This window comes from Dermacentor albipictus, chromosome 3, assembly GCF_038994185.2.
Source record: "Dermacentor albipictus isolate Rhodes 1998 colony chromosome 3, USDA_Dalb.pri_finalv2, whole genome shotgun sequence".
NCBI lineage: Eukaryota > Metazoa > Arthropoda > Arachnida > Ixodida > Ixodidae > Dermacentor > Dermacentor albipictus.
The window spans coordinates 134,163,851-134,190,568 of record NC_091823.1 but is presented as its reverse complement, the minus strand read 5'-3'; the positions used below and the strand labels follow the sequence as shown (position 1 = coordinate 134,190,568).

General features: G+C 44.3%; 1 long non-coding RNA gene across 1 annotated transcript; it reads right to left on the bottom strand.

The window, feature by feature from the left end:
- Positions 1–272: 272 nt before the first annotated feature.
- LOC135904953 (uncharacterized) lies at positions 273–5,001 on the bottom strand. The gene is made up of 3 exons (XR_010565264.2): positions 4,797–5,001; positions 2,695–2,822; positions 273–632 (listed from the first exon to the last, which is right to left on the bottom strand). It is a non-coding gene; the product is annotated as an uncharacterized lncRNA (long non-coding RNA).
- Between the last annotated feature and the right edge of the window lie 21,717 nt (positions 5,002–26,718).

The window sequence follows — 26,718 nt, the reverse complement described above, 5'->3', positions numbered from 1 at the left end:
TTTAAGAGAGCACTACAACAACGTCAATAACACTGTTCAAGGCCATTTGGGCATTCATTGCCGGGACTGCGGCTGCATGCCCCTCTTTAACATACGGAAGTTTTAGCGAGACACAGCTCGCCCAGTAAATTATTGAAGCTGATTTCACCAGAAAACTGGGTAGTGTGCGCGTTAGTGCCCCCTCTATCACGCTGACACCTAGTGAAATTCTGTATCTAAACAGATAGAAATTGTGATGTTTTTTTTTCAAATGACCATGTTCTTTTTACAATGACTTGCTGTTAGAAGACCCCTTGTGACTGGCTTTCATTTTCTGCGCATGACCCCTCTGTGTATACACACACGATGTGGCAACGCAATAAAATATTGTTGAAAGTCAGTGGAGTGTGTCTTTCACAGTCCTTGTCCTTCACGCTGTACGTCATTTTTTATACTGAACAGCCAATATTGATTCAAAATTAGAAAAATATAGTACACATCTGAGCTGCAAAAATGCAAGTGATGCAGCAAATGGCCTTTAGCTTTCCAAAAGAAAAAGAACTGTTCACGGTTAACCACGAGGTGCAGCGACTTCATTCTCTGAGCATCTTGACCAATAAATGCAGCGCATGGCATTGCTGGAATCTTGCATCCTGCATTAGCAAAATAAGAAGAGAATCATGAGAATTCAGTCCGTGCAATTACACAGGTACTTTGCGGAAAATTTGATAAAGCAACAAGCTCCTCAAATTAACAAACTTAATTATTGTGACTGGGCAGAATGCACCGCTCAGGCAACTGGGCAAGACAAGTGAAAGGTAGGAGAAGTTTCTATTTTGCAAATTAAGGAATTGCATGTTACTGTGAATGCTAAACCACTATGTCATTGTGAACACAAGGCACATACAGCAGCAAAAACATAAATTTACAGTAGCCTTTTCACCATAGAAAATAAGAGTGAATAAAGTTTAAAGACTACCAATGACATCTCTCAACAACAGACATTTGTCTAAGAGTGTGTATGTGACCTTAATACAAAATTGACATTATGAAATCTGCAATATATCTGCATTACACTTTTAAGTACTGCAGGTGAGAAGCTTACGGGATATGGCACATTAAGAGTGAAATGCACAATGCATTAAAAAATGACATTTTTTACACAACATTATTACACTAGGAGACAAAGAGAACTCTTTTACAGAGAGTGCACACAAAATGAAAATGAGGGAATCCCCACTGGCATTCTCATTTGCCCTGCAATAAATGCATCCAGCCCAACAATATCCAACTCTCCAATGCAGTTTATTAGACACTTTCTGCATCCTAAAATTTATCGTGTATTTCTTATTTACTAATTTAGTGAGAATGGGCATTTTGGCATACTTTCCTCGAAAATTTAGCATGTGTTGTCAACTATTTTTCTTAGAGCACGCCCCCTTCTTTCAATGGGTTAGCTTGGCAATGCACTGACAAGTAGTATTCCCTAATTTAAACATGATCCTTCCTCATGCTCCCACTTCATGCTCTAAACTGTGATGCCACTCCGATGCAGTTTATGTTAATCTGTGACTATTTACATGGTCCTTCGTTCTGTAGCCTCTCAACTAGAGCCTGAAATTTCTTGTCTCCTAGGACAATCGTCTTTCTTGCCCAAAACATATTGCAGGGTTACCCCTCATGGGGGGGAGGGGGAGGGTGTACTGTATATGAGTTTTCACATATTCAATGAACCTCAGAGACACAACCATTTCTCATCCTGTGTTGCTACTACCCGCATGAGTCACAATGGTTGTAAATTGGCTACCCGCCCTCTCTCACTTAAAAGTACATTTTGCATGTGCAAAATGACCACAAGCATCACATTTCATTGAATGAGTGCTCCTGTGCATGTTTTTTTTTCCCGTCCTGTAATGGCTAAGTTCAACATGGTCAAGTTGTTTGAAAACTGTCTAGCCTCAACCAATACTTTGTGTAGTTTCAAAATTATGATACATTCATTTTTCAAAACTTGTCCCAAATTAAGCATGAGACATTTTCATGATGCAAATGAGGTAAGGTTGTGCTCAGAGACTATGATAGGCCTGCTATATCCTGCAAAACTATGTGAAATGAAATATGCTTGCAATTTTCGTGAGCAGCTAGCTCGGTACAATTAGGCACATTACCTGCGGAAACGTTTTTTTAACGCTCCCGAGAGGTCCTGGTTTCTTGTAATTTCTTCAGATCCCTTGCAGTCTAGATTGCAATCCGGTGCATTTTGATTTTGATATTGTATTCAAAATAATAACAGCTGAAATTTTAAGGTTTGGATAATTTTATGGGAGTAAATTAAAGGTAGAAGAGTGTAATGCAATGAGCAAATAACAAGCTAATTGCAGAGAGTAAACAAATATTCCTTTCCTGCAAATAAATTGGTAGCAGGAAGGTCATACGAAATTAGCAGTGAATGCACAATAAAGAATATGATGCTATAACGCCCCGGCATTCTGTGAATATTCTTGCACAAAGAAAATCCTCATTATGAAAGACCATCAAGAAAATGCAAATGTATACTTTGGATCAGCAGTCATACCGGCAGTATGCACTGTACCATCGGCAATATTGACAACCACAGACAACTGCACATCACATCAAGCTTATGCAGCCAAGGAGCCTGAGTTCTAAATTATAACTTGACTTATTGTATTACACTACACAACCATATCTACTTACAATGTTGTCTTCTCAACCGCTTTCAAGAAGACATTAACCATCTGTCTGAAGGCGAATGCAAGTAGCTTGCTCTTGATGGGGGGCGCCAAGGCTGGGCATTGTGAAATTGCTGCTACCATCTGCATGACCTGCGAGAAACGACGCTCTAAGTACAAGATAAACAAATGCTATTAGAGCAAAAGACAAGATCATTGGCAATGAGCCTCGTTTTGGCTTGCACGAGAAAAGCCAAGAATATGGACTTTGTGCTGCTTACTGAAAAAGAAGCAAGCCTCCTTCCAGATGTTGCAGCAATGTATTAAGATTGTCACACAGCTGCATGCTTGTATGCTGCAGTCGCCAGTATGCTTTGAAGTTTATTATTTCAAGTTAAATTGATTATTGTTTTCTTGCCAATTCTTGGCAAACAGACCAGCAATGATATAGCTCACACACATACTCCCTCTTGAGGAGAGAATTCACACACGCGCATGCATGGGCGCGCACACACACACGCACACACATGCTTCTACCACATGAGCAGCTTCCTGTGCTTGACACACATACATTTTTTTTATCCTGTGTCACTCCTACTGCTAAGGCATAAAAAATCCTTTGTGTTACCAACCCCAAACTCCTCAACCTACACCTCCAGCTTAAACACTTTCTCGAGAGCCAAGACAAGCCTTCTAGCTTCCCCAGTGCTCCAAACTGTAGTTACGAATTTCAATAGGGCTATAGGCGACAGCTCTCGAAGGGCATGCAAATTACCCGTAGACCTAAAGCTTGTATATGATACCTCTAAAGCACAACACTTCAAATTTTCTAAATTCATTAAAGCTCCTGAAGACAATTGCTATATACGTAGAACGTCTCGAATAACCTGCCGCTAACAATTTCAGCTGTTGTCTGCATCAAAAGAAATGTGGGCTAATGGGAAATCCACGTCTTTAAGATCGGAATTATTGTAATGGCGAAACACACTACCAGATTTCTTAATCATTTATTTATGCTCTGGATGTAACGTTCCTTTAACAATAAAAAGCAAGGATATCGATTCATCAGGGCATGGGAGGAAAAAGGACGAAGCGTATACTTGGCGCCTTCCCACTGGTCCTCCCGAGAAACGGCGCCTCATACAGCAGTTGTCCAGGGTGGCTTGAAACCAAACTCGGCTTTCAGGTGGGAACACTCGCTGCACCAAATTGGAAGAGTTTTATTGCGAGTAAAACTCTACCGGCCTCATGCAATACATACGCACGCACACAAAACGCACCCACACGCACACACAAGTATACGCATTCTCAAAGCGCAGACACAAAAGCGCGCACGCGCACATTGATGAACACAAACAAGCACACATACATGTATGCAGGCAGACACGCTAACAGCGACAACAGTGTTGTCTGTGGGTCGCTGTGTGTGCACGCACACACAGTGACCCACAGACAACACACTCACAAAACACGTACGCACTAGACACGCGCAAACACGCCGGCCCATACAAACCGGCATGTACTGAACGCACGCGCGCTCGCGCACGCACGCACACACACACACACACACACACAGCGAGCCGAGCACACGCACGCACACACACACAAAGCGAGCTGAGCTGAGCGCACACACGCACGCACGCACACACAAATCAAGCCGAGCGCGAGCACGCGCACACGCACAGACAAAGCCAGCCGAAAAAATGCTGAAGGCGTCCGGCAAGCAGCAACAGCAGCACGCGACCGCATCAGGGAGAACCAATACCGCGCCGGTTCCTTCGAAAGGTGGCTAAGCCAGTCCTTTTTCTACGCGACGCAAAAGTGGTCGACCACATTTAACTGAAGTGCGAACGACCGTATTACAAGCAACCGCGCTGAACGCACAAGAGAATCACATCAATGAACGTTCAAGCGCTGAGAAACAAAGCGTAACTATGCAGGCGCACCACGCCCGATGTAGATTTGACAAACATTAGTCACACGGGACGCGATCGAGGTAGTTAACTTGCCCTAGTAGGAGTGCAGCTGCTCTTGCTCTTACATTAGCGAATTATGAATTATGGTACGAGATCACAGTGAGATATTTCTAAAGCGAACAAAACAAATACCAAATAAACGGGCACTTGCCTGAAAGTTTCCATCATGCCAGTACTACCGACCGGGCACGTTGCAACTTCTCGTTTCAGCCTTCGTGGATCCATCTTCCAGTGCGTACGAACGCTTTGCTTTGAAGTGGGGCACGAGTAATACACAAAGCATGGGCCTCATTTTTTTCTACCCCGCGCGCAAAACTAATGACACGTTTAAAATTACTTCGCACAGCGTGCGACGCGAACGCACGCGAAAACGAGCATGATGGCGCAGCTTCCGCCTTCCCGTCCTGTCGCGCGCCGAAGTGATGGTACAGCGTCGGCTGTCACTTCCGGTCGCTTTTCATTGGGCATGGGGCGGCCGCGCAAATTGAACGTTTATTCTGACAGGTTTGCTTGCTCGCATGGCCGCCTGTTTGCTGCTGCTTCGTTGTGGTCTCTAACTAGAGCGGTGAGGCGGGTAGTTGCTACTACGTTTCGTGCCGGGCATTTTATTTTGGGGTGGGGGGCGCAGTCTGTGCTGCATCACTGAGGGTACAGTACACAAATGGGGACCGTGAGCGAGACGATCGGCGCTCTTCTGCTGGTGCGATTACATTATTCGCTGCGTCCAAACGAAGCAAATTTGCGAGGTCACAGCGTAGTTTCAGCGATATCATGGCTCAATAAAGACGCTCACATCTTGGTCGTGCGACAGCGACGCGTAAACATTCATGAGGAGACTGAAGACTGCGTTTGCAAGTGCGTATGCTCTGGATAAGAAATTACAGCTTTGACGACACCAGCCCTTAATATATAGGCTCAGCATTACAAGCTGTGTTTGAGGATGCACTTAGAAAGCAGATCAGTAGCTTAGTAAACCTCTGAATGAATTAGGCAAGGTACGTGTAAATTCGGGTTTGAGAACTGCCAACGTGATCTCGCCTCTATAAGTCTTCTTTATGGATTCACCATGCAAACGGTACGTTGATGCCATTGTACAGCAGAGGCTCGTCCAACAGCACGTCCCTGTTTGTTCAGCAATGTATCCAAACAGCTTCTTCTATTTCACCACTTTTTGTTGGGCTATTAAGGGCACCGAAATATTAGTGCAGAATTGCGCAAGTTGCTCTCGTGTTTTCGCTCTGGTACTGGAGTTTTTCTAGGAGTGTTTAATTGCATGTTAATATTCCTGTGAGCACGAAAAATAATGATAATGGAATTGTAAGTGAAAGGGCGTTCTTTTTCTGGATGATACATTTTTGGAGTGGCCGTCATGCCAGTAACATCAGAATCCTTGAAGAAATATCGACAGTCACTTAGGAATGGGAAAACTTAATCGCTTCACGCATCTACACTTGCAATTGTCACGTGACCATGATACGTTAGTTCATACATTGTCACGTGTTCTTCACAATTCTACCTTAATCTCCCGTAATCCACCGTGCTATAGTTTGTACGAACCTTAATGCAATTTATTCCACCCTTATTCACATTATTTAACATTATTTACCCATAACTGCTCATACTTAACGTTGTTGTATTTACTACCTTCTGTATCACTACTGACGTCATACAAGACGGTGATAAGTTCACATTTTATTTATTTATTATATACATTCAAGGCCTAGTAGGCACAACAGAAAGAAGTGGTGAAAATATGCAATAATTGCAATGCAGCGCAAAAATAGAAAATCAAACCATAACATTATTTGAACGGCGACCTTGAATTAGTGGTGTCACAAATTGAGACTGTGGAGGCGGGAAGGCGGTTGCATTCAGTGGCTGTTCTTGGCGAAAAGGAAGAATGGCACATCAATTTTGTGTTGATGGTCGATGCGAGACGAGAACTTCGTGTGGTGAAAAGATTTTCTTTACGAGAAGGGTTAAATTAGCATATTCTATGAAAAAGACATAGACGAAAGTATTTGTGACGTAACCAAAGGTCATGTTCACATAGTGTTCTTTTCATGGACGTGACGCTAGAATGAAGTGAATAATTTGAGAGAATAAAACGGGCGGCGCGGTTCTGAATGCTTTCTGAATGCTTTCAAGGGAAATGACAAGATTGGCATGAGCAGGGTCCCGTACGGATTGTTGTTGCGGAGAACGCCACCTTTCCTACCTGAAAGGCCATGAAACGCTTTCGCATTAAAAATGCAATACATACACACATTGCTCAATGCGTGGACGTGTACACGTTACTCAGATTTATGCATCAATACGTTCAACACCCTTCAGGCGTCGATTTAACACCCTTCTTTGAGCAAAGTCACACCTTATGTGTGGTATCCACCCTTGTGATAGGGTGCTTTGGCCGAAAAGGGTGCTCGAAGGGTGTGGGCGTGGGTGTAAATGCCGAAAGCACCCTTATTAACACCCACAAGGGTGTAAAAATGTTTAGTGTGCATAATGCCACTTACGAGTGCTGGCAGTGAACGCTTTGGTAGTCTCAGAGCAGCCGAGCCTCCAACGCCGCGTAGCCTGGTGTTTGCGGTGTGGTACTATTGCTGAGATGACGACGCTGTTTCCGGATATGGTTTGCCTTTCGCGTCATATTGGGCTGTGACATCTCGTCCCCTATGGAATGCAGCTTCAGCATGCATCAGCCGCGGTTACACGCTGGTTACTGCTTCACTTGCAATGGCACCAAGTAAGAAAACCGCTGCACTAGGTGGCGAAGAATGCCAATGACGTCAACGGGCGAATGTCACTTTGTTCTGGCGAGAGATACGCCAGCGTGAAGAAAAAACGCGTGCGCGGCGCACGCGGCGAACTCTGCCACTTGCATTTCTGTACGTGAGCGCGTCGCAGCTCAATTGGCGGCCCAAGACACTACGGAGCCGGAAAATAATGCTCGTAACTTCGCATAAGTGATTCGGCTGCAGGACGCCGCGCGCCAAGCTACCCTGCATCACGGTCGTCGACCCACAAGTCGATTGCTTTTCTCCCCAGTGGATCGACAATTCAGGAAGCAATTTACTAACAACCTATTCGGTTTCACTTGTATGACTGACTGTGGTTAATGGCGGATTTGGGCAGTGCTACGGCGCCTGCAATGCAGTGTCTCAGGGGTAAGTTTCCCGATCGCTCCGGGGATCAGCCAACTGCCGAGCATCCTTTTGCAGTGGTAGGGTTTCGATGATGGCTATTGCAGCTTAATTGTTCACGTAATATAAACATGCAACAGCTACTGTGAAGATACCTTTCACTTTCGTGTTCTACGTATTCCTATGAAACAGGGATCAACCATGTTATTTAACAAATTGCCCTTCTACAAAGAATGCGCACAATCACTCCGTGGTCATCTATGTTCTACCATTGCAGAAAGAGAACTTACTAAAAGCCAGGTCAAATACTTCTTTGACAAAGAAAAACTGAAAAAAAGAGAGGCGCATATAGATTTGTCTGGCGAAAGCTCGATTTGTTCAGGTTGCGCCGGCTACTGCAGTGCAGAATGTAGTACGGAAATTTGGCTCCTATTCCCTACTGCCACTTCATGTCAACCGCTGTTGTAAACGAAAATGACACTCTTGTCGATGCCCCACATGGGGTGCTGGATGGAGCAATGGGACTGCTGTGGTGCCGTATTATCGCTTCGATCCGAAATGCTGTACAAACCACCGATGCTCTCAATACCAGTGGGGTAATATTACTGCGGCCACATACAGGAGAGGGAGGAGTGGCACTCGAGCTGGCGAGTGGTCCATCAAGAAAGAACGCACAGTTTACGCTGCAGTGAGCCGCTCATGTATGCCAGTTTATGATGTCAACGGTAACTTTGCAGCAGACAGAATGTCACATTGAGCCTAGGATCAAAGAACACGTCATTTTCACGTGATGTGGCAACATTATGCACTTTGAAACCAGATTAAAATAGTGTAAGAAAGAACAATGGCCGGCTTGCAATCTGGTGGTCAGTTCGGTCACCCGATCAGTTCTCGCTGCTGCCGCTGTATTCTTGGGGGCCACTCGACCTCTTCAATATACCTTGTCACAATGGTAATAAAATGTATCCGAGGCAATATGGTCTATTGAGGAAACTCTATGCGGTCGACGGCATTAACCACACGATTTATACAGATGTCACCATATGGTGCACCGGTGGAAGCAACGGACGCTTAGAGTCTGCACTTCAAGAAGCCATCTAGCTTACAGACTACTCGACTCCGACCGGCCTCCCATGCTCGACGCCAAAATCAGAGCTAATACTGTTCAGGCCCCAGCGCAGGGGCCCCAAACCGAAAAGTTGGAGGCCTGTAGAGGACATCATCATCACTCTAAGGACACGTGAGAGCTGTATCATCCCAAGGGGTGACTCTTTCCGGGTTCCTGGTATGGCGATCGAATCGAACGGTTCTGATAACCAGCAGATACTGAAGCTAACCAAGAAAGGGGATAATGCCAGCAGGTTGATAAGAAGGGTTACCAACTGTCAGAAAAACTCACTGGGGACAACCGCGTCCGGCTAGTTCACGCTTTCATGATGTGTCACTTTACCTGGGGCGCGGCCATGCACAACTGGCAAAGGTGGGAACTGCACAAGCTGAACGCGTTGACCACAAAGGCGGTCAAGAGTGCCCTCGCGCTCTCCATGTACATGTGCTGAGAGCGACTGTTCGACCTCGGCATGCACAAAACGCTAGAAAAGATAGCGGATTCACAGGAGAGGGCGCACTTTCGAGACTGTCTACCACCAGCACCGGGAAAAAAACGCGCTGAAAAAACTTAGAGTTCGCCCGATGGCCATCGAGACCCATTTCCGCAGCATACCAAGAAAACAGAGAGAGCACATTACCGTCCCCCCTTTCCTCAGAATGTTCACCCTGAGTACAACGTGGGGAGACGATGGGCTAGGGCTACAGCCCTCTTGAAAGAGGACAATGCAAGCGCCCGGAGTTGCTGTTTCATCAATGGAGCCCTGTACCCTGTTGGAATGGTGTTCACCACAGTCCGCGTAGATCAAGAAGGGAAAATCACAAACTCCTCGACGGTCCGGGTGATGGCTACCGACGTTGCGGAACAGGCCGGAATTGGGTTGACCCTGCTAGACGACGGGAGAACGACGATATAGAGCGACTCGAAACCGGCGTTCCGAGCATTTGACAAGGGCATCGTCTCGAGGCTGGTCTTGCAGAACCTACGGGATAAGAAAATCAAACAACACACGATCGTCTTGTTCCCCGCTCCGATGGAACAGATCAAGGGCGCCCCGGGCGTTCAGCCGTCGGCCCGGAGAGCTGCGTGGGGAGTCGTTGACTGCGTAGCTACCAGGTGGCGCAGCGCTGAGGTTCCGGACAATAGGCATCCCCCTTCCTCGTATAACGAACTCACAAAACACTTTTATTTCAGGAGGCAGAAGTATCCACCATTGCAAAGCAATTGAACAAACCTCAGACATGGACACTCAGACACTTGCAAGTTGTACAATAACCTAGCCCCGCTCTCTTAAACCGCATCCATTCCAAAATTCAAACGTCAAACACTTTCACGCTTTGCTCAGACTTTGTCAACTTAGAACACATGCTCTAGCGGTGCAACTCATTACGGGGTGACGAAGACGTTATGTCGTCCAATTGGCAGGCTGCCTTACGCACTCCCGATATTCAAGCCCCACTATTGCCAGTCCAACGGGCCTGCAACGTGGCGGAGAGGCTAAGCACTTCTTTCCAGACGTGGGAGCGCCGCACAACGTTCTAGTCACCGTTTTGATGGACCTCAATAAATGTTTGCCTCCATTGATCTGGGGCAACGTTAACCTATCAAGTTGGCCAGAGGCACACATGTATGCAGAAGAATCGAACAACCCAAACATCTGAAACTTTGTCTTGGTGTCCTAGCTTGAGCGGAGAGAATGCCAGAATATAGTTTCAATGTTAAGATGATGAAGCTAGGCAAAACATTCCAATTGGAAAGGTGTACAGAATTTTTCAAAACATTAAAGAAAGCAGTTTCAGAATTTTTATCTAATAATTATTAGTTTTTGTGCGTACTGCAGACGCCCGCGAAATACAAAAAAAAATACCGCGTGACATGTCTGCTTGCGCGCCGTGATTGCAGTGCTCCTAAACGTTCCGCCTACAAACAACCATACCATTTAGCCGGGCGCGCGACTGCTTGAAAGGCGACATGGCAACCGTTATGGAAGCACAAGCGATAGCAGGTGCTGAGGTCAATCGCAGAGGCAACGCCTCCGTCACTACGCTGTCGCGGCATCACACCCTGCTAAATGCTATGTTCGTCTGTATGTGGAATGTTTGGGAGCACTGCAATCACAACGCGCTAGCGGACATGCCACGCGGTATTCTTTTACAGCGAAGCTCTATTTGGCTAGTCAATTCATCCGTACATCGTACGCCGAAAATTCCTCTGGCGCAACCCCATCCACATGCACGAAAAAGAAAAGAAGAAAGAGAGGCATGAGAGTAAGGACGTGGTTTCTCTCCGCGGCAGCCGAGCACGCGCGCAGCAGTTTGTCTCCGGCTTCAAAATGGGTAGGCCGCACGTCATACGCACTCCTGAGGAGCAGGCAGCTTTCGATCAGCAATCTCATGAGCAGAATCGGGAATGACCTCGTCTACGCAGTGCTGATGCTGCAGCCCTTGCACAAGAGCACTCTCGCGCAGCCGAGTGCAAGCAGCAACTGTGCACCGAGGATTCGGCAGCTTACCAACTCATCGTTTATTGAACCATCCGGGTTAACCCAGAGATAAACAGTGGGACGCCCGTTTCAGCTTCTCTGGCTGCTCACCTTTAAGGAGTGCTTAAGCAGTAAGTTTTTATTTCGCAGTTATCTGTAGCCTGCGGGAAAACAAACCAATAGTTAAATGATATAAAGTTCATCATCATCATCATCATCATCATCATCAGCCTGGTTACGCCCACTGCAGGACAAAGGCCTCTCCCAAACTTCTCCAACTACCCGGGTCATGAACTAATTGTGGGCATGTTGTCCCTGCAAATTTCCTAATGTCATCCGCCCACCTAACTTTCTGCGGCCCCCTGCTACGCTTCCCTTCCATTGGAATCCAGTCCGTAACCCTTAAGGACCATCGCTTGTCTTCCCTCCTCGTTTCATGTCCTGCCCATGCCCATTTCTTTTTCTTGGTTTCAACTAGCATGTCATTAACTTGCATTTGCTCCCTCACGCAATCTGCTCTTTTCTTATCCCTTAACGTAACACCCATCATTCTTCTCCCCATACCTCGTTGCGTCCTCCTCAATTAAGCAGAACCCTTTTCGTAAGCCTCCATGCTTCAGCCCCGTACGTGAGTACTGGTAAGACACAGCTGTTATATACTTTTCTCTTGAGGGATAGTGGCAACCTGCTGTTCATGATTTAAGAATGCCTGCCAAACGCACCCCAGCCCATTCTATTCTTCTGATTATTTCAGTCTCATGATCCAGTATCGTGGTCACTACCTGCCCTAAGTGAATGTATTCCTTTTCCGCTTCCAATATTTCGCTACCTATCGTAAACTGCTGTTCTCTTCCGAGACTGTTAAACATTGCTTTAGTTTTCTGCGGATTAATTTTTAGGCCCAACCTTCTGCTTTGGCTCTCCAGATCAGTGAGCATGCATCGCAATTGGTCTCCTGAGTTACTAAGCAAGGCAATATTATCAGCGATATAAAGTTAGACACGGTTTAATCGACCGTTTTGCAAACCGCTCTACAACTTTGTGACTGTAATTTTCTTCCAGACTTCGCTGCTGTAGGAGTTGGTTAATTATTGCCGGCAAAGTATTCAATTAAGGAGAATACAACAACATCGTGACTTACGACATACAATACTCGACAACATGCTTTTGATTGCGTCGTCTTTTGGTGCGCTAGCATATTTTAAAGCTCTGGCTAAAATTAGCTGGGACACGCTGTATATACTGGTGATTTTATCTTGTGTATGCGAATGGTTTCCAAAAATACTTGTATGTATAGTTTTTAGGTGAATGCTTCCATCACCGTTCTTCAATAACAGCGAGTTTGACGAGTCGGTTTTTGTTCCTACCGAGCTGCACCAACTAAAACGCGTGTATTTCTTGAAAACGTGAGCTCATGAAAGTAAACAGGCGCAGAGCAGCCGAAAGGAACATCTGCTTCCTTAGACACATCTCCGGAATCGCCCGCAGTCTCCTTCCTGCCGGCGCATAAATTTTAAATACTGGCCTTCTGCTTCACTCAGGGTTTCCAAAGTGCGGATGGCTCTATTATTCCCATGAAATCTCCTTTTTTAAGCCTCTATTGAAGCACCCAACGAGACTGTCTATGCTACCCAACAAAAGGCGCTCTTCGTAATGATGCCGTCCCCACAGTTTCAACCAACTTTAATCACCGTCCGTCTACGCGCACCCAAGGAAAAAATTGTTCCTGTAGAAACATAGATCACATGCTTCAAGATAGGTGCCTGTGTCCATCTGCCTTGGTTTAATAGTGGCGTTGCAGCCTGCGAAATGGTACTGTCAGGAGGTTTCATTTTCTTGAAGCGTGATCTATGCGTGGGAGCAAAGTGCGCTGGGCGAGGCATCCATCATTCCTCCTCTCCTTCATTGCGATAGCTGAAAGAGTCCGGCTACATTTTCAAAGACTGCCGCGTTTCCGTTTTCGTGTTTCCGGCCTCTGTTTTTTTTTTTTCGTTTATCGTCCTCTTCGCATTCACCTCTGCGTAGAACTCGAGCCTGTTTGTGCTCTTTTTTTCAATACAGCTAGGTGTTTCCACACGACATCAAATATGCATGTCCACTTAATATTTTTCTTTTGTCTCTTTCCTACATGTCATGTAGGTATATTCAAGCTGAATGGAACTGAAAATTTGACTCTCGAAAAGCGTTCCCAGGAAGTGAAAGAATATTTGAAGATGGCGGTGCGCGCGCCTTCCTAATGCTTACCAGAATATTTTCTGATTTCATGGCCGAATTAAACGCAAACAAGAAGCGTTGTGTCGAGGTATGTTTGTTCTCGCTTAATATGCTTTAGAAGAAATTATTTCTATATGTTCCTTTCTGCTGACCATAAATAAAAAAAAAGATGTGAGAAAATGCGAACATGGCCGAAATCAGAAAGATTTTGCAACTTTGATGCACCTTGGCATGTTTTCCATTTCACACAGAAACCGGAAATAAGTGTCAAACAAAGAACGCTCTCTTTGGAACATTTATTTTTGATATTATCTTCCAACATGAAACAAAAAAGAACAAGAATATCGTTAAATAAACAAGCTTCTTCAAAAGAACTAATTTTTCAAAAATAAATGAGATCCGATTCCAATTGTTGAAAAACGTTTAGTGTAGGCTTTAGTGCCGCGATAACTGGTTCCGGTTTGTTACCGTACTCTCCTTAGAAAAAGGAAAATGCAATTGTTGCCCTAAATGCAGAAAGCTTGACTAGGATTTTACCGTGGCAAGAAAAGAGCACGTGTTTGCTGCTTTGTTTTGTAGGATGCAAGAGATACCGAACTCCACTCTACTTGCGGCACTGGAACAAATTTATTGCGTGTCCTTTGCAGTTTGTGTTTGAAAGGGTTTAATCACTGTCAGCTGGCTAGCGGCAGTTCCCGCAACGGACAGTTCATGCCCGCTTGACTGATCGTGCGCACACGTCCACGTATGTCCTTACCTGAATTCCCGGCACACGTGGGACTGACTTTCGCTCCAGTGGCTTCTGCTAACGATGCTCCTCGGTGGTTGCAGCGAGCACATGAAGCAGGGCCAGATTCTTGAGGTTTTCGCTTAGCTGGGAGACCATTTCATCTGCGGACGGAATGGAGGCGGCGCTTCCAGACCTCAGGTTGTACAGGGAAGCTTCGTGCTTAGGTAGTCCACACACACCGTCACAGGCATTCTTCCTATAACCCGGTAGCGGAAAATTAGCCCCTGGCGGACGTATACTTGAAGCGTCACAACTCATACATTGGTACTTACTTTAAAATAGCTCGTTGCACCATCAGTGCCGTATGTTACGCGATTGCAGATGGGTGCTTTTTTCATCTAACACTTCGTGCACTGCACCTAGGGCGCAGGAAGCGTGCGCTACGTCGTGTTGTATGTCGTCACTTATGACAGCAAAGCTGTGTGTTCCTTTCCTTGTCGTGGCGACACAGGTGAAAATGAATATTTTTTTCTTGTGTCAATGGTACGAGTGAATTTCATTTGGGAGAAGCACAGTCCAGTTTTCCGCAAAATAAAAGAATGCAGAACAGCGCTTCCGTACCTGCCCGCACTTCCTTACCTCAGAAATAGGGACGGCTTGAGTGTGCCTTATTTATTCGGGATGAATCCATTTGCTCACCCATTTACCGAGCCCTTTCAGAAAAAGGGTTGGAGACGACGTCTTCTTGACCAAGTCACCGCTTTCCTAAAGAGCAAATGTGACCTCGTCCTCATCGACCATTCCCAGTCTGGCCAAAGTGAGGCTTTCAGTCGATGGGCAGCGCTCGCATTCATCTAACATACAATATGTGTCTGGGGAGCCAAAAGACCCAATGCTTTCATGCCTTCCAATGAAGTTTTTATGCTGGTTGCATTTTCAATCGCGGAGACACAAAGGTTTGCATTAGCGCAAAAAACGCAAACCTCTTGTTGTAGTGCGAGCAGCGGCTCTCTTGAAAGGAGGCTGTAATGGTCTGACAGGGCGATGGCACTTCCGGAGTGAACTGCTCTGAACATCTAGAACATCTCGCAGACAGAACGTGTCAAACTACTTTGAGACGTACGCTGTCTGTCTTTTCGTGATGGCTGACACAACGTCCTTCTTGTTCGCGCTCTGCCTACAGAACGAATGTTCTTCCGTGGTGAAGTTCTGGACCGTACCTTGTATATCCAGCACACTTGACCTTCACCTCATATATGGATCAATATCTGACCACATTCCTTGGTTCTCACGCCAATTTCGGGCCTTTCTGAGGCCGTATGCTGTGACAGCTGGGATTGCTTCTTGCACGCGTTTGTTTTCAATTTTTTTTACACGATCGTTAAGAAAAAGAGGTGATGGTCGAGGTAGGACAGGAAGACGCTATCTGGGAGCGAAGCGGGAAGCATGTGACAACGCTAAACAAACTAAAGTGCTCGATAAATGACTTCGATAAATTTTTAGTAAGGCAAAGTGATAGTCGCACGTGATGGTGCCGTAGAAGGTTCTAGTATCTATTGCACGTGGGTGATGGGGAGCAGCAAAAGAAGTAGCCCTTCTATAATGGCGCACCTGCTGATTATGGAAGTGCTTCACTGGTTATAGTTTAGCCTGCCTTGATGCCGCTTACAGGTAATTTAGTGTGTGCAACCGGCGGGTTTTAGCAAAATCAGCCACAATATGCTCTCGCGATGTATGGCATGACGTTCACAAGCGAATAATGAAGGCGTAAGTGCGATGCCTACAAAGGTTATGCGTTGCAAACTCAGTATGCGTTAGCGTTTTAGAGGGTGGCAGCCCGCCACCCAAGGACACGATAGACCCAAATAAAATCTGACAATACGTTTGTGTTCAGAACAAGCTGCCAGAGTGCAGTTTTCAGGCAGCAACGAAATCCCAACTAGATTTGCGCACAATGCAACCTGATAGTCATCAAGGAAAGATACTGAAGCCAGCACACTCAACATGAGGCACTGTGGTTTGTTATATCTTGTGAATAACGCAAACAAGAAAATGTATTATCGCACCGACGTTGTTCCCGTCAGAAGCGTACTTCTTCCATAATTAAAAAAAAAATTGGAATCAGAGTTATTTGTCTTAGCTTAGAAAATTTGCCTTTTTTTAAACCTTTCTATTTAGCTATTTTTTTCATTCTCTTCTGCTTCATGTAGGAAACTCATACTTTGCACAGTAAATGATGCAAAGGGAACCTTGTATGCTTGACACTTTCTAAATTTTCTGTGTGCAAAGGAAAATGCCCCAAGGCGCCTCAAAGTTATAACATTTTCCCGAATTGGGTGATGTTTGGATTTCTTTTTAGTATATTTTTGTTTGTGGTCAGTGTAAAAAATTCGTGGAACTAGTTTACTGTGAAGCGCACTAAAATGATCAGAAAAGTTTTTCTACACAACGTTTTTGGTGTGCATTGAATTCAGCCTTGAAATCAGAAAATAATGCAGCGAGCAGTCGGAGAACACTTGCGCCGCCACCTTAAAATATTTTTTTGGCTTGCTGGGAAGGCTTTTATAGAATAAAATGCTCAGTTTCGCGCTGTTTGAATATTCCTACATGACATATAAAGAAACAGACAAAACAAAAGTATCAAGTGGACATGCATGTTTGATATTTCGTGGAATGGCCCAGCTCTGTTGGTGGGGAATATTTGTGCAGACCTGTTTTATCCATTAACATCTCTTCAGTTTATCGGTGCTTTGTGCAGGCAATGATCAGTTACTGGGAACAATCAGCTTGTCTTTCTTTAGTAGTGGCTTCTTGTTCACGCGTGTAAACACGGCTTCTAATATGTTTTTTCGAAAAGGAGTAAAGGAAGACAGGTACTTTCCAGTAGCTGGCGAATATTTCTCACATCATAAATCTAAAGTTAATTTTATTACCTCTTAGCAACAAAATATATTGGAATCTGCATAATTCTCCATTTTGTATTCCAGGTATTGTGATGCTACGCTTACGGATGGAGATTGCTTTTGACATTCATATTATTGCAATCCTTGCGGTAAATAGTACTTTTTGGAAGAACTATTTCACAGGAAGAAACTATCACCACAGTTATATGGCACTTAAACGAATTATACTGAAATTGAACAAAAAGGAATGTCATACGTGAAAAGATGACGAACGTGTTTAGGACGGCTCTTACGTACGCTATTGTCATATGTACTATGTGCTTCGGACCATAATTTCATGTGCATACTTCTTCTTGTTATGTGTATATATTACTGGAGACACCGTTCTGGCAGTTGATGGAGGAAGTAATATCGATTACATTGAATATATATTTCACATTGTTCAGAATATGAAACTTATAACCATTTATTAAGTTGTATTAATGGGCGAGTATACATGAATGTGCACAGTAATACGGGCGCAACATTCGCAATCGATCTGTCAAAGAAAATCACAAATATTGTTCAAATAATTCCGAGCATTCATGTTATTAAGCAAAATAAAATGAATAGAACGCGTGCGCCTTGCACATTCGAAGTGAATTGACTTTAGCATGACCAACATTGAGAGTTATTGTAGCTAGGAAATAAAGCGTCAGCAATAAAGCGCATTATGCAATACCAGCTCGCTCAAATTGTCGTTCTTGCGAGCCCATGCCTAACGTATAATTGTCAGGAAGACCCCTGCCGAACAATTAGCTCACTTGTGGCTATAACGACCCGCTTTACGTCTCATCGTTTGTCTTCTAAGGGGCGATGCGCAGACTGTTTACAAGGATACGCAACAATGGCACCAAAAATAAAAAAAGCACTCCCGCATTTACGATACAAACTGTTCTGTAAAAGACAGGTGGGTGATGTTTTTGAGAAATAGGCTGTTGTTATGAAATGTATTTGCTCCTTCACAGAGCACCAGCAACATCCCACAAAACCTGGGGTAGTTTTATTTTATTTTGTTTGGCCACTTTAATGCGTTTTTTACACACAAGGGCTGCGGTGTCACCTGGTTGAAGATAGTGGAACATGAAAGCACCAGAAGAACCAATTCTCGTTCTGTATTGTGTGTTTCCTCCTGCTTAGTTCGTTTCCTCCGCAATAAAGCAGTTTCGCACGTGATCACCGCTGTAAATTTCTCACATTGTATAGTCGCCACACTCGGTTCCATGAAGGCTGCGGCAATTTGTAGTATTGTTCCAGCCTTCCTTGCTAGGGCAAGCGAGTGAGGCTCTTCATTAAAACCGGTGACTTTTGCCTGTCGTCACGCCTAGCATCACCCAAGGGAATAGGCGGAGGCTACTTGAGGTATTGTAAGCGAAAGCGAAGTTAACAATGCATTCTCAGCTATAGAGAACATCCACCTTCAAGAAGCACTGGGGTTTAGCTCATAGAGACACAATCTGTTCAGCAGACGAGAGATCCAATACAGGTTAGTAGCATTGGCAGAAAAGAAGCAGAAAAGAGATGACAACACGGTCGTCACATGCATAGGTAATTTCCCAAGCTAACGTAGGGATTGATTGAATATGAAATTGCTGCAGATAGAGTTAAGCATATTTAATTCAGGCCGGTTGGGCGACATTCTATCGCCACACAAATTCAAGAAGTTATTATCCATCCTCATCAGCAGTGATTCGTTCCACGCTCTCTAAAAGCTTCACAATAATGCTCGGGCGTGCCATTCCAACTGTAGTCTTCATGTCAGAAAAAGGAAGAAATGCGTTCCATGTAGCAGTTACCATTGCGTAAGAGCGAGAAAGTGAGTGGCCTTATGACTTAATACTACTCCGATCTGTTTTATTGGAATCACCTGACGTCTATTTTACGTAGCTGCGGTCGCAAAAAGTCAGGCATTGAAACGAAGCGTTGTTTGAAAAGTCCAATTGAACGCTCTATTCGTTTATAGAAGGTATCTTTTCTTTGCTTTCAAAGTGAGTAGCATGGCCTACATTGACTGGTTTTTCTTATCTAATTGGCTGACAAGAGGTCTGGAGCCCGGAGAAGTGGAGTTGGTTTTGGCGGGTCTGAGTTAGCGCAGTGAAAGTCTGTGATTGGTTTGCTTTCGCTAGCGCAGCTTGATGTGCGTGGTTCAGTGTCGAGGTGGCATGCAACGGATTATTAAAAAGTCTGCTAAAACGAATGATACTCAGCCAAGGTTAGTTGGGTGAGCGATTTTGTAAATGTGAGCGAAAGAGCTCACTAACGTTATACTGCCGCCCAAAAATATTCATTTCATGCAAATTATCTAGTCTACCTGGCATCTCTGAGAAGCCAATTCGACACCAACCGGCGGGCAACCGTTTTCAATTCATTTTGAAACGCTGTAGTCTCGGGCTAAACAAAAAATCGGGAAGCCCCCAAATACACGCCAAATTGCCGCGCGACTGGCTGCTCCAGACTCTTTGCGCGCATTTGGGAGCTTCTTTGACAATCGGAAAAACAATTTTATGTAGCACGCATCGATCAATAGAAAGCTGTATCGGGAGTTTTTCATGTTGCTCTAGAATTTCATCATTGACACTTTCAATGTGGTAATAATATTTGAGATGTTGATTCTTTATTTATGCTAATTGTATATGTAGGTTGAATAAAAAATAATCTGAGTATCTTCATTTGACGCCAAACAGCAATACCATCGTTCTGCCGAGCTACGTGGCATTTACATTTTTTTTATGTGTGACTCAAGTTACATGGAACACCTTGCATGTGCTGAGCGATTGAACAAAATTCCCCTTTGAACAGCCAGCCATGACCGCCGACGCTCTCAGCAGCTGCTTCTGCGATGCAACGAGGTCATGAGCCTACAAAACGAGCCCTACCACTTCTGAAAATTGTTGATACTCGATTATATACCTTCACTGCCACTGAGGTAGCAACTGTCAGAATGGCACACACAAGGAAAAATTTTTATATTTTGCTGACCACAAACTCGACGTACTTGCATAATGTTCGCGTCAATAGCCTAAAGAATTCTACAAACATATTTGTTTTCTTTTTTCAAGTGGGTGGTTTATTGCAACAACACCAATTCTTCCACAGGTGCACCACGGTATGAATTAGAGCAATAAACACAGCATACAAGGTACATATTTGACGAAAGAATTCAATTCTCCAAGCTAGCACAGGTCTTTTATATCTTCAAGTATATGAAGAAGAAAATAATTTACTCTTCTTCTCTCTGTTGTCTTGAATGAAGACAGGTGCTATCCAAGATGCCACACTATGGTGACGTCCATGCAGCAACAAGTATTTACCTCCCCTGTTTGTACCGAGGCGCAGCATTCTCTAAGCATATACTATTCCAGTATTTCCAATATTTATCGTACTTATTGCGCAATTAAGCATATTCATTTTTTCATTATTCTTCTATTAAACGTTCTGTTTTCATGCCTGCAGGTGCCTTTATAAATTTATATTTAAATTTTGTCAGCGCACCTATTCTAACAAGATTAACAACTGCGCCGTAAATCCAGACTGCATGATCAGTTAGAGGAGCGACTGAGTTGTCAACCTAAACAGATATGCATGTTCGTTGAGTATTGAAGTGCCCACTAAATGTTTTCAATGAGAGAGTGAAGAGAGTGACAGTCTTCGTGGCGTATATTCCGGCATTTTCACAGTATAAAAGCATCAAATGGAGAAGAAGGAGCAGGCACGCCCTCCCATTCGACTGGCCTACAAGCCTTGCCGTCTAGTATTTTCGTAGTGTTTGCACCATTGCTGTATACAGCAATGCATGAAGCATGAATGCATAATGCTCTTCTGTGTAATAATGCATGAATAATGCTCTTTCCATGGAGAAAGGCAGAACGCCCCTCGTTTGACATTCACCAAGATTTTCTGTAAGCTTCGGTCAAGAGCATTATTATTGCAGTTCCAATTAGGTGATACAAAGGGGCATATCAGCTTTGGCATAACGATTTCGCAGTGTAGTGGAACAGTGCAAGTCCTATTACAAACCCGACACTGAAATTGAAGAGCCCATGAGTAGTTTGTAACTCATGTAACCTAAACTCCTCAATTCCAGTCCCTGCGAAGATAGGCTCCGCATTATGAAGTTCGAATATGCACGTTGACGTTCAGAAGGCGAGAAGTTACGTTAAGCCAATGACGGCCGTTCAGTCGTTAGGCCATTGCTACGACCTGACCACCTTACCAATACCCGCCATCCATCCCTAAGTTAACAATGAGGGCCACCTGTGCATTTTATTAGCCTGAAAGCAGCGGAGCCGATATGCGCTGTACTTTTCCACCATAGGTCGAAGCACATGCTACTTCATGGGTAAATAGGAAGATGCAGCAAGCGCGGCAAAAGCAATTTGATATTTGTCCGTTTTTTTTCTTATTTCACGCAAATACAACACATTCAATTATTTGACCGTTTTCATACATTGTTGTTTGAAAAAAAAAGCGAATCACTCAAATCGAGTAACTCAATCCCTACAAATTGTAGTTATCAGCTCCGACGTTGTATATACCAGACTGCTAAAGTTTGTGCAGAGAAATTTTGAGAACACTAGACTGGAGCAAGGAGTAAAATCCATAACACCGAGCGGAGACTATTTTCTGTTCCTTTTTGTTAAAGTTAAAGAAAGTGATATGGCAGCATGCGCATATGCCCTCCAGAGCGCATCAAATGAATTTTTTGTCGTTGCTTAAAGAAATCTCTCTTCTACATAGAGGTAATGAAATAGCGTTGACACTTGTGGTTTGAAGGGCAACCCTAACCATGCTTGTTCTCTGAGGAGATAAGAGCTTAGGCTGCCCTTAATGGTCTGAGGTGAAAAAAGATGCGAACAGGGATATATCTTCCAGTTCCTAGAAAACACTCAGTAGATACTCCGCATGTGTCTGGTGTTCGTGCAAGTGCTCCTTTCTTGTGCCTTTATAATTTTCGCACAGAAGCTTTAGCATGTTCAATAAAGCAGCGCACTGTCCAGTCTTTCTTTTAAAGACTCAGCCTAGCATAGCTCCCAGAGAAAAATAATAGGTCTCGATAGTATTAAATTCTTATTTCGCATTTTGATGAACGAAGCCTCTGCTTACGGACGCTGAATTGTAGGCGTGTTTCATGGACACCGTAAGTCACGCGAGCGGAGGAAAGCGACCCCATTGCAGTGAAGGAGAAACAAGCTGTAGAACGCATATCTGCGCGTTGCACGCATATCCTGTAATTTCGATCAGTTCGACGGTGAGGAGTACAAGATGAAGCTGACTCAAGTCAATTATTGGTTGTCATCGCCCTGCGCGATTATCTGCTATTTTTTTAATGTTGAGCAGGACGTACAGGCTGTAATGCTGGGCTCGTATACCTCCAAAAACCACGTGTACTTATTATGTGTCTGGTATGCAAAACATGCCATCGTCCTATGATTGTTCTACTGGGAAATCTATCAATTTGCTCTGCCAGCCTCGATTCGCGTTTTTCTCAATAATTACTGTTTTAAGTGGTAGATGAGCACTGGAGATTGACAGCAGCCAATACCCAAAGCTTCGTGTGAAATCTTAAATGATGACGCATTGTGACTTCTGCCATTATCAGCTCTATAGCGTAAAGAAACTATTTCAGCAGTTATTATAGAGTGGTTCATGGGGAGAGGGACCTGTCAGGTCCACATGGCTATCAGCAGTGATGACAAGCTACCGCGGAACAGTTCACGTAAGTAAAATCAAAGCATATAGCGAAGCAGTTCTTGCAAGCTGAAAAAAACATACACTAATGTATCTTCCATGTTACAAAGCACTCCTTGTATACACGAATCGGCCACTATCTCATACTGCCGCTGTTTTTCAGTGCCTATTAATAACCATATACTGTATCTCGGCATGGCACAGCAACGCTCTGCTATGACACAGCCATAGGTGTTACAACGTACATTTGCTGTATCTGGTTAAGTTACAAAATCGTACAATACACGGCAAATGTGCTTTGGTTAAAAGGTAAACAAAAACCCGGGGCACTTCGCCGACGAAATAAAGATGTTAAAGAACACGTTTCGGCTCCCACACGGGAGCCTTGTTCACAGATAATTGTATTGTACCTGTGAACAAGGCTCCCGTGTGGGAGCTGAAACGTCTTCTTTTATTTAAACCCTTATTTGGTCGGCGAAGTGCCCCGGGTTTTTGTTTACCTTTTAACCATGTTTCATCCCGACCAGACGGGCTTCCATCAAACGCTGAAGTTCGCAAATGTGCTTTAATCTACATCCTGACTCTATGAGTGAAAAGAAAACACCGCAGGCCACAAATGTTTGTTGTATGTTTTTTAGCAATACATCGAAGAACATGAAAAAATAGTTATGAAAGCGACATGTACAGTCGAGACAGATTTTATGGAGCGAGATGACCACGTTACCTAAGATGTTGCGTGCGCACGCCAGGCAGCATCGAAGGAGGAGTGCGAAGTAAAATTAAGAATCGCACCTTATCCCCTGTAATCGTACCGAGCACCGTCAGCGGTCGCGACTCCTTCCTACAAACTCCTTCCTTACTTAGGAAAATATAGAAAGGCCAGTAAATATCGAGTTACGTCGGCCACTCCTCCCCATGTCGTTAAGCCCAACGACGGTCCATCGATTTGTGATTTAATGCGCTGCTTGTGAGCAGTAACCAGTCCACGCTCGTTCCGCGAACAAGGCCTCATGTATCGCACTGCCTATTACCGTCACGGTGACGGCAGATGACATGGGCGTAGACAGTTCCAAAGCCCCCTGTAATTGCGCAGTCCGGATGAACCTACAACAATGGAGGGGCGTCACGAAGAGAATGCGTACCGAGTAGAACCATTGCAGATATCATGCGAGGGTTAATCAAACAAACGATCAGCGCTCAATAATTTTGTCGACGCTGTAGCAATGCGTTTCTTTCCGACAGCGCTGACATTATATCGACGAAATTCTCGTCCAGTCGACCTGTCTGCCTTTCTTTTCAGTACTTTCTCTGTGTCTCTAATGGTCTTCCTCTTAGTGCATCAGTCGGACAAATTGGGATGGCAACAAGGACGACGATGTGGGATCTCTGATTCATCATTTTGTTATGGCATAAAGCGCTGCGCAGCAGGAGCAAAGATACAAGGAGAAACAAAACACAAAGACAAGTTTGTGTGTCATTTGTTTTCCGTGTTTCCTTTTGTAGCTGTATCATAAGAAGCCAAAAACACTGACCTCAAGGACAACGTACGGGAAATTACTTATGCTAAATAAATGAAACAAACAAACGATAAATTATTATGGAGAAAAGTGGATGAAAAAGCAACTTGCCTTAGGTCAAGAACGATCCCAGAACTTTGTTCCACATCCACATCCACCATCAAGGCCTGTGAGTGGTGGCGCTGACTAACACTCCCAGGGTTCTACTAAGAAACACAAATACCCAAGAAAGAGGATGGGCAAACTACGCCGCGATCAGTCAATTGGCAGAGCATCGCACACGCAATGCGAAGGTTGTGGGATCGCTCCCCACCTGCGGCAGGTTGTTTATTGTCATCCATTTTGTTATCGATTAATTTATCATTTCTCCATAATGTTCATTGAGCACAGGCAATTTCCCCTATGATGTCCTTCTTGTCAGTGCATGTTGGCTTCTTATGATATGACTAATAAAAATCGGGTCCCTCGGTTAATACCCTTTCTTCTCGCTTAATATATAACGGGGATCTCGAATCCGGCAACATTGATGCCTTCCAGTAGCATGTGTGGGTTTATTGAGCGGTTAACTTCACCCAAAAGAAGATCAGGTTCTCGTGACGTCTGCGGCAGGAATATTGTTCCACATCCTGCCGCCAAGGCTTGTGAGTGGTGGTGCTGGCTAACACTGTTAGGATTCTACTACGAAACATAAATACCCAAGAAGATGGATGGGAAAACTGCGCTGCTGTAGTTCAATTGATGGAGCATCCCATGTGTAATCCGAAGGTTGCGGGATTGTTCCCGTCCTCCTGCGGCAAGTTGTTTTTTCATCCACTTTCATTTCCATTCATTCATCGTTTCTTTATTTAATTTATTTGGCACAAGTTATTTCCGCTATGTCGTACTTAGGGTCAGCGTAGGTTGGCTTCTTATGATATGACTAATAAAAATCGGGCCCCTCTGTCAACCCCCTTTCTTCTCGGTTGATCTAGCTGTTCTAGTTTTTGCGTTTCAATTTATAAAGCAAAGTCTAGGGGTGATTTCAAGATGTGGGCTTCGACAGCTTTCACTTGGAAATGACTCTTTTTGTGTCGGTGCTTGGACCAAGACCATACTGTTGTTGGCCCTGCTGGAACTTTTACAGCTCGAGCCTGATAGTCAAGAAATCTTTTCCAATTTCAATAACGAAGAAATTCGCCACGTGTAAGTTATATCCATAAATTATTTCTTTCTTAGGCACATTCGTTTACCTCATAACAGAAAAACCAAAACTAAATGATGTTCTAAAGCAAAGTGAAAAACCGAAGCTTGTATTTAGAGATGCTGGGAATACTATAGCAGCCGAATGGCCATGTAAGGGAAATGATTAGAGAAAGGCTGACCGAGCTAAGTATGACATTGCATAAAAGCTTCACATGGAAAAAGTGTATGGTGATTTGGTTAGATTTTTGCGTTAAATGGAGTCTGCGGTGATCTTTCCCACATGATACCACCGTGTTGTGCCTCAATTTAGCTCGCAGACAATTTATTTCATTCGGTGAATATTCCCTTTTAAAGAAAGTTTCATCACTCCAATAGCCAACATAAACTTATCTTGAGCTTGTGTAGTGGGTCATTAATCATCAAGGAGCGCGTCTACCTCCATGCAGCTAAAAACCTTACAATTCTTTGGTTTACAGGTTGTTTCATAGTAAGAAAACTATTTATAAGCCCCTTGTGCACTGTTAAAAGAATCCTGACTTAACCCATGTCACGATGACTGTCGGCGGTTATAATAATAATAATAATATTTGGGGTTTTACGTGCCAAAACCACTTTCTGATTATGAGGCACGCCGTAGTGGAGGACTCCGGAAATTTTGACCACCTGGGGTTCTTTAACGTGCACCTAAATCTAAGCACACGGGTGTTTTCGCATTTCGCCCCCATCGAAATGCGGCCGCCGTAGCCGGGATTCGATCCCGCGACCTCGTGCTCAGCAGCCCAACACCATAGCCACTGAGCAACCACGGCGGGTGGCGGTTATAAAATTGCCATTCAAGTATCGTAGTGACTACCCCTATTGCTATTGTTTATTATAATCGGAGGTCGCGTTTTGGAGATGTTAAATACTTTTTTTTATTTAGAAAAACACCTTACAGGGCCGGTCGGGCATTGAGTAAGGGGGCAATGTAAGAATGAGCTCTTGAGTACAATGGAAACAACTGAAAAATAAATCTAAGACAACTGTACAGTGGCCGACCAAAAAAGAAAGCAAAACAAAGCACAGAA